General features: G+C 45.6%; 1 pseudogene; it reads left to right on the top strand.

Annotated features, from left to right (window-relative positions):
• Positions 1-3,331: 3,331 nt before the first annotated feature.
• On the top strand, positions 3,332-3,498 carry LOC101638071 (annotated as a pseudogene).
• The last annotated feature ends 6,202 nt before the right edge of the window (positions 3,499-9,700 follow it).

Here is a 9,700-nt window from a genome sequence, read left to right as displayed (position 1 = left end):
ATGTATGGATTGTGATAAGAGTTGTACGAGTCCCCAATAAAATGATTAAAAAAAGAAAATATTATGCTGAGTGAAAGAAGTTGGACACAAACGGACAAATATCTATTATATCCTGAGCCAAGTCCAGTACTATTGAGTCAACTCCAACATACAGGTGTCCAAGGTTGCAGATATTGATGGACGTGGACTACCACATCTTTCTCCCACAGAGCAGCTAATGGATTTGAACCACTAACCTTTCCGTTAGCAGCAAAGCTCTCATAGCAACCTTGTGCACTGCTGAACGGAGCACCGCCCAACCCTGTGCACCCTCACAATGGTTCTCACGTTTGAGTCCATCAGTGGAGCCACCTTGTCAGTCCATCTCATTGAGCACCTTCCTCTTTTGGGCTGCCTCGCTGCTTTACCTCGCGTGATGGTCTTCTCCGGGGACTGGTCCCTCGGACGTGTCCAAGGTACCTGAGACAAAGGCTCATTATCCTTGCCTCAAAGAAGCAATTCGGGTTGAACTTCTTCCAACACATCCGTGTTTGTCCTTCGGGAAGTCCATGGGCCTTGAAGGCTTCTTCCCCAGCACCACAATTCAAGTGCATCAGTTCTTCTTCGGTCTTGTTCATTATAGGTCCAACTCTCAAATGCGTAGGAGGCCATTGAAAATGGTATGGCTTTGGGTCAGGGTCACGGTCATCTTAGTCTTCAAAGCAACATTGTTGCTCTTCAATACTTCAAAGAAGTCTTGGGCAGTATATTTAGCCAATGTGTTGTTTGATCTTTCGACGGCTGCTTCCACACGCATTGATTCTGGACCCAAGCAAGATGAGATCGTTGGCAACTTCAATGTTGTCTCCATTTATGATAATGTTACCTATTGGTTTCCACTTGTGAGGATTTCAGTCTTCTTTACATGTGGCTGTGATCCATCCTGAAGGCTTCAATCCCTGATCATCATCAGCAATGACTTCAACTCCTTACTTTCAGCCAGCAAGGCTACGTCATCTGCATATGGCCTTCCTCCAATTCTGACGCCGAGTTCTTCTCCCTGCAGTCCAGCTTCCCTGAGGATCTGCTGTGACAACACCAGTTGTAGTCATCAAGACAGTCTGGTATTGGTGTAGAGATCATTACATAAATAACTAGAACGGAGTAAATAATTCATAAGTAGATGGACAGAGTTCTAATTCGAGATAACCGACTGATCATATGAAGAGTAAATCCTTCTCAAATCTTCTCCAATAACCAGGAGACAAACATCGAGCAAGGGAAAAAAAACAAGGTGTAAGCAATCTTGGAGAATGACAACAGATAAGTGTGTTAGCCTGGGTAAACCAGGGAAACAAATCCACAGACACTCATATGTACACAAGAGAGAGCTTTATATAAAAGTTAAGTGTGCATCAATAAAACATCCCAACCCAGTGCTGCCCAAGCCCACAAGTCCAACATTAGCCCATTAACCCATATGTCCAACACCAATCCACAAAGTCCTCCTCCATCTCACAAAACACACGCGATGATGCCGACTGCAGGAGGAAAGCCGAGTCAGTGAACGTGTAAGCATCTCAGCGCTGGCAGGGGTCTCCACACGGCTGCTCCAGCACCCAGGGCTGCATCGGGGTAGGTCCATGTGGCTTCTCCTCAGGGACATCTTGCAGGAAGTGAGCTTTGCCAGCTGAAGCAGGGAACTGGCTAAGGCAGCTGCACCCTGGTCTGACCATCTGAAAGCAAGAGACCCGAGAACTAGAAAGGCGAGGCTCACCGAGCCATTTATCTCGCCACCCTTCAATTAACCCCACCTGTGTTGATCGGCCAGGTTGGCACAATAAACTGTAACTATCTCAATAAGTAACCCAAACCATCTGAGGAACAGAGACCAGGGGAGTAAACAGAAGGGAAAAGACGAGGGCAAACCTGCCCACACAAGAGCCTAGCCCTTCCTCCCACCCACCAAACGCTCTGCCCTTGTCCAGCCTGGAGGTCCTTTGGCCTGGACACGGTGGGCGGGTTCCACTCCCTCACTTCATGGTCACTGTGCACATGGCACCCCCCTGCCCCCGCCTTCCACCATCAGGCATCCCAGAGCACAGCCTCTACTCTGATGGTGCATGCTCTGCTCCCGCCTCCCTGGCCACTGTCTTCTGCACCCGAATGGCAGCACAAGCCCCACCCTTCTGCCTTGGGATGTCCTGTTGACCTCTTCTCCTCCTGGATAGCGTAAGCGTCATCTCATTCCTCCCCTGGGCCACCGCATGTGACCTCCTTGCCTCCAGCGCTGCGTCCTGCTGTACCTGATTCCTGGCCAGTTCAAGCACTCAAATGGGTGGACCCAGTCTGCCCCTAGGTGCTCCCCACAACTGCTCAACTGGCCCTGGCCCGTGTGTCTCTGGCACAGGTCCCAAACCCACCTCGGTGTCCCACCCTTCTACTGGCAGCAAACCTTTCTCTCACCTGCTCCAGCTTCAATGCTGCTGGGCAGAGCTGAGATCCCAACCAAATAGCAACAGCTTTGTCTGTTATTTGCCTTTTCTTGTACTCTTTTTATAATTCCTTTTAAATTGGTATTACCTTTCCATTCATTAATTTTTTTTTTACTTCTTTCATATTTCTCAAATTAGTACTACCCTTTTCTTTTTTCCTCTCTCCTCTATTTCTTTCCCTACTTGTTCTAAGTTTCTATGATGCCCCCTGTACCACTCAGTGAAGTTCACTACCCCCACATGATCCAAACTCCCTCATGGCCACAGCAGATGTGGAGGAAACAGCAGAAAGTATCAGTACACAGACACACACACACAGAGAGAGAGAGAGAGAGAGAGAGAGAGAGAGAGAGAAACAGGCATCGACAAGTAAACAACATTCAGACCTAAAGAAAATGGCTGAAGCTGGCAGGCTATGGAACTACCATGAAAAGAATTCAGAGGAATGATGAGCAGGTACATTTCATGAATGGAGGGTGAGTCTGAGAAAAGGGGGAAGAATAGAAACACCAGAAGCCTTACAAGGAAAATCCCAAACAGAAACCCAAAATATGAATCCTCAGACAACAGGATTAGGCGCTACACAAAGAACAGAGAAAGAGAATTGAAGAAAAATGAAAACTCAAGTCAGGGAGCTCGAAGACACGTCTTTTAACTCCAAGCTATGAAACGCGTAAGCAACAAAAAGCACAAGGGGTCCGAAGAAAGCCTAAGAATTGTGTGGGACGCTATCAAGAATAGCCTACATCTCATTGGGTTCCCAGAACAAGAAGAAACACACACACACACACACACACACACACACCACCATCACCAAAAACAGAGGGTGACCCCCGAGGGCTATCCAGTGCACCAAGATGCCGACCAGGTTCCTGGGCCTGCACTGCCGGGAACTGGTGAAGAACTGACTGCCCACGGCAGGCATGTGGGGTGCTGTGGGTTCCGTGGGGCTGGCGTGGGCACTGACTGGCGGCTGGTCTTGGCCTGGTTGCCCTACGCTAACGGCAAATTTAAGGAGGCGTGACGAAGCCCTCCCAAGCTGTCTTCCGACCGTGTCTGGTGTGGCTGATTCTCCCCATCCCCACGCCTGCTGCGTCCGGCTCGGGCAATGACAGATAAGTGGAATTGCTGCCAACTAGATGAGGTTGGACATCAAGGAAACCCACAACACACCCGAAGGCTTTCTGTTCCTCAAAATAGCTCTGATGTGCTAACGCCCACGGCATTCAAGCACACGTTGAAGGAAGCAAATAAAACGCAGAGAAAAGAGCATGAACTCCTAACTGCATAGAAGATGAGAAAATAACCATCCAGGAGGCTGAGAGGCTCCAAAAGAGGAACGACTCACAAAGAGAAACAGCACAACATATTCGAGAGATGCCCACCGCTCTGGTACCAAGGCCAAGGACAGACGCTGAGCGCAGCGGAGAAACAACGGGCCACATGCAAAGGCGCGCCAGGAAGACCAAGCTGGGCTTCCTCAGTAGAAACCAACCAGCTGGAAGAGGCCTCGCCCCAACACTTACAGTAGAATTTAAGAAAAAACAAACATTTAAAAATAATAATAAATGCTGGAGAGGATGTGGAGAGATAGAACACTCATATATTGTTGGTGGGACTGTGAAAATGTACAACCGCTATGGAATTCAGTGTGGCCCTTCCTAAAGAAATACAATTTCTTTATGATCCTGCCATCCCGCTACTGAGTATAGACTTTACAGAAATCAAGAACAGGACACAAACAGACATCTGCACGCCGTTGTGTATGACAGCAGTTTCCATAACAGCTAAAAGATGGAGGCAACCCAAAACGCTGATGATCGAGGAATGGAGAAGCAGACCCCGGTGCGTTTAGACAGCAGACTATTATGAATCAATAAGTAACAACGATGACTCTCAAAAGCCAAAAGATGTGGACAAAACCAGAGCACCTTGTGCTCAGCAGAGTTAGTCGATCTTATACAAATAAATATTTAATGACCACGTTACTCTAAGGAAAAACAAAGAAAAATAAAAGTGGGTTCACCCCAAAATAAAAGACTTTGAAGGCTACATGGAGGCCAAGGATGGGGGAAGAGAGGGACAGGAAATTATGAGGGAGGGAGGAAAAATGGGGGGGGAGCACCCAGTTGGGGGGTGTTAATGGGATACGATCACGGATTTCATTTGATGAGAGGGGCTGTGCAAAGACACAGAATATGCTTTTCTTTAAAAACTAGAATAAAGTTTAAAAATTTTTAAAGAGAGAGAGTGAAGTCTCACGGCCTGAAGCCCCCTCCATACCCTTTACCCCCTAGAGCAGTGGTTCTCAACCTTCCTAATGCCTCCCCCTTTCAGACAGTTCCTCGTGTTGTGGTGACCGCCCCCCCTCAAGCATAACATTTTTTCGTTGCTACTTCATCACTGTCATTTTGCTACTGTGATGACTGGGGCGGCCCCTGTGAAAGGTCATTCAACCCCAAACGGGGTGGCGACCCACAGGTGGAGAACCGCTCCTTTAGAGCTAACATTGATCTGAGAGGCTAACAATGAAGGAAAAGCAAAACTGAGGTAGACCTGGAGTCTTTAAAGATGCTATTTCAAACATATATTTTTTAAAAAGGAAGAAGAGGAGAGTTAAGTGACATATATAAAGTCTTGAAAGAAAAAAACCCTGCCAAACAGGAATTTTATATCCAGCAACATTATCCCTGAACCATGAGATAGAAACAGGAGTACTCCCAGACAAGAAGTAATTAGAGGAGACTGTAAAAACAAGATCACGATTACACGACAAACAAAACACCAGTGGAGCACGGTGGTCACATAAGGAGATAAACACATGTGCTAAATACATTGTCCGCAAAAATATTCAATGTGGAAAGTATAATCTTTTTGACAGACGGTGCTGGGACAATTGGATAACCAGCAAAATGAACCTCATACCGTACATAAAAATTCGCTAAATGTATAATAGACTGTTAAAATATGTATGTTGCTCCTAATCTCTTTGTCTGTGGTTCTAATCCGATTGGTGAATGAGCTGTGTTTGTTATCTTTTTTTTTTTTTTCCTGTTTTTTTTTTTTTTTAACATTTTATTAGGGGCTCATACAACTGTTATCCCAATCCATACACAGATCAATTGTTGTGTTTGTTATCTTAATGAGTGAAGATTAATAGGGTTTCTTGAATATCTTCGGTCAATCTCTTTTAAGATGTAGACGAGATGAAACAGCAAACCAGGAAGCAGAGATGGGAGAAAACAGATGACATCTATAGAGAGATCACCAGTGAATCAGGAAACAGGCTGAAGTGGCAAGAACCCCACACACACACACAGAATATCCCACTGTACAAATGTGCCAGATTTAGAGTTTTACTTTTTAAAGTTGGGTTGCCAGTGACATGGTCAACAGTTCAAACCCCCATCTGCTTCATGGGCGAAAGCTGAAGCCTCTGTCCCTGTAAAGGTGGACAAGGTCAGACACCCAAAGGAAACAGCTCTCTTCTTTCCTATTGGGTTCTCTGAGTTGGAAGCCAATCGATGGCAGTGACTTAGGATTTGGAGGGGCTTGGGGCGGTGCAATGAATGTCGAACTGCTAATCAAATGTCCGTGGTTCAAACCCACCAGCCACTCTGAGGGACGAAGGCGAGGAAACAATGCAGCAGTGCTACTCTGTCTTTATCGGGTCCGACTGTGAGTTGGAAATAGCCTGACAGCACAGATGTGCACTGGAAGAGGCCACTGGAAAGGTAGGCTCCTTCCTTGTTCCCCACACCCTCCAGGTCATCAGGATGGAAGAGATTCCCTCCCCTGCACAGCCTCTGTTCTGCCCAGGGTCGGAGCCTTTCCCTGTGGATTGGCCTACTGGTACACTAGCCCCACGTCTGGGGGCCCACGAAGCCCACCTTATTGGACTAGGAGAACACACTCCTAGGTGGGCAGAGACACCTTCTACACCTTCTCTCACCAACGTCCCTACTTCCAGCTTCCCTCTGGGCTGAAGAGTGTTCTTTCCAGGAATAAGCACTCTGACCTCAGCCTCTTTCAGAGCCCGCAGAAACTACTTCCGGGTCAGATGGCCACAAGAGCGGAGGGGGGACTCAACCTAGGACTAGGTCCCCTGCCCCCCAGTTGTCCTTCACATACAACAGCAAAGTCGGGGGACCTCCAAACGCTGAAGGAGTTTCTAAAAACCAGACCAACTTTACAAGAAATCTCAGAAGGGGGGTCTTTGGACAGAGGCCAACAGCAGTAGATGACAGTCGGAGATTAACAGGCAAGACCACACCGCCCAGAAAGCAGCCGTGTGTATAAGCATCCAGAGTAGAATACGCCTACGAGACTGAAAGCAGGGACCCAGAAATAGCAACTTGTAGTAAAAACAAAACAACAACAAAAAAGGAAGTAATAGAAAGCCAAGTAGATCTCAAAATAGCACAGGCTATTTTAAACTTGGGAAGAAACTAACACATTTCATCGTTGCCACAAGGAGAAATACCATTTTATCTTCAAAATAAAAGAGAAGAACATCCTAAAGGTCCAGCAGATGCTGACGCAGCAGCAGACACCAAGGGCTCAAGTAGAAAATGTGCTGGAGCTGATGATGGCAACACATGTACCATATGCTCGATACGACTGATGTGTGGCATGTTAGAAGAGCTGTAAGAGCCGCCCCCACCCCAATAAAATGATTTTAAAATAAGTAAATAAGTAAAAAGAGCCTATTACAGCAGATTTCCCCAATGTCATGGGTAACTCGAGTTCTTTACTGCGGCTTCCACGGGAATCGTTAGTGCATGGAATTAAAGGGAATACTTAACAAAATAAATAAATAACAAAGCAACAACAACAATGAAAATAATGAGAAAACCCACAAACCAAAAGAACTCAGGACAGAAAATTATATGGAACGAAGAAATTAGCAGTAGCACAAACAGTAAAGCGAAATGACAGCAATAAATGTCTGCCTATGATAATTATACACACGGGTTAAGTGTGCCGGTCAAGAGACAGCAAGTGGCCGATGGGTAAGAACACAGGACCCCCTCCCCCAGAAGAATGCAGTTCAGAGGACAGCCCTGAAGCTCAGGGAGAGAGGCGAGCACATCCTGGTCCACCAAGCCCTGAGGACGATATCCCTGCTCAGAGCAGCCAGTGCACAGAGAGGACCATAGGGCCGGCCCCACCATGAGACACAGACACAATGTCCCTCAGTGACCCATAGAGCTACAGGGGACAACACTGGAGACACAATGCAGGAAATGTGCCTGATCTGACCCCACCACACCAGGCGAAATGCTAAGGACGTGCAACAGAACCACAGAGGAGCAGAACAATGAAGTCCCAAGGAATACCAAAAATAGACTTTGGGGCCAGGGCATGGCACCCCATCAGATTCAACTGGAAAACACTCCTAAAGGTCAACAAACAGACCTGGAACTACTTAAAGGGTTTTCTATTTGTTGTTGTTGTTTTGCTTTGCTTTACTCTGTCTTGTTTATGTGTTTATTTTTATCTCTGCATGTCTATCTAGATAAGATAGGCAGGATGAACAGTCTGAAGGAGAAAACAATGGGACCAGTGGTTCCAGGGGACATGGGAGAGAAAGTAAAAGGAAATCGAGGAAAGAACCAGGAGGCAAAGGACATTTATAGAGGTCTAAACACAGGCATGTACATATGTAAATATATTTCTATATAATGATAGGGAAATAGATCTATGTACATATAGTTATATGTTAAGTATTAAGGTAGCAGTCATTGGGCCTCTACTCAAGTACTTTCTCAATGCAAGAACACTTTGTTTTAATAAACCAGCATTCCGCGATGCTCAGCTTCCCAAGACAATGGTTGAAGACAAAGTGGGTGCTTAAGCAAATGTGCTGAAGAAAGCTGATGGTGTCCAGCTATCAAAAGAGAGCATCTGGGGTCTTAAAGGCTCGAAGATAACAAACGGCCATCTAGCTGAGAAGCAACAAAGCCCACATGGAAGAAGCACACCAGCCTGTGTGATCATGAGGCGTCGATGGGATCAGGTATCAGGCACCAAAGACCCAGAACAAAAAAATCCTATCAATGTGAATGAGGGGGAGTTCGGAGTGGAGACCCAAAGCTCATCGGTAAACAATTGGATATCCCCTTACAGAAGGGTCACAGGAAGTGAACCAGTGCAGTATAGCACCGATGAAACATACAACTTTCCTCTAGTTCTTTAATGCTTCCTCTCCCTCCTGCCCCCAATTCTACCTTACAAATCCGGCTAGACCAGAGCATGTACACTGGTACAGATAAGAGCTCGCAACACAGGGAATCCAGGACATATAAACCCCTGAGGACCAATAATGAGAGAGTAAGGGGAAGGTGGGGAGAAAAGGGGGGAACCAATCACAATAATCTACATATAACCCCTTCCCAGGGGAACAGACAACAGAAAAGTGGGTGAAGGGAGACAGTGGTCCGTGTAAGACATGAAAAAACATTTATAAATTACCAGGGGTTCATGAGGGAGGGAGGGGGGTGGAGAGGGGGAAATGAGCTGATGATATCAAGGGCTCAAATAGAAAGAAAATTTTTTGAGAATGATGATGGCAACACATGTACACATTTGCTTGACACAATAGATGGATGTATGGATTGTGATAAGAGTTGTATGAGCCCCCAATAAAATGATTTAAATAAATAAAAAAATTATACCAAGGGCTAAAATAGAAAGTAAATGTTTAGAAAAGAATGATGGCAACACATGTACAACTATGCTTGATATAATTGATTATGGGTTGTAATAAGAGCTGTAAGAGCCCCCAATAAAATGATCTTTTAAATAAATAAATAAAACAAATTGAAAGACTAAAAAAATAATAATAAAGAAAACAGGCCTCATCAATATGCTGCCTACAAAAGACTTACTTCAGAAACAAAGACCAATAAATAGACTAAAATCCAAAGGATTAAAAAAATATATCGTGTTCGTCCAGATTGTCTAGCGAAACAAATCTAGAGACGAATATTCATATGTGTGTAATAGAGAACTTTATGTCAAAGAGTAATTTTATATTAAGAAAACATCCTAGCCCAGTCCAGATCAAATCCATGTGTCTGACATTAGCCCATATTTCCAATACCAGTCTGTAAATTCCTCTTCAGACTCACACAACACATGCAATGATGCCGAATACAGGAAGATCACAGGCAAGTGGGTGGAAAGTCTGGCGGTGGGAGCATCTCAGCGCTGGCGTGGATCTC

Source organism: Echinops telfairi, unplaced genomic scaffold (genome assembly GCF_000313985.2).
Source record: "Echinops telfairi isolate 266 unplaced genomic scaffold, ASM31398v2 ScPeMD7_5;HRSCAF=22, whole genome shotgun sequence".
Classification (NCBI taxonomy): domain Eukaryota; kingdom Metazoa; phylum Chordata; class Mammalia; order Afrosoricida; family Tenrecidae; genus Echinops; species Echinops telfairi.
This window is presented reverse-complemented; position numbering and strand designations above follow the sequence as displayed.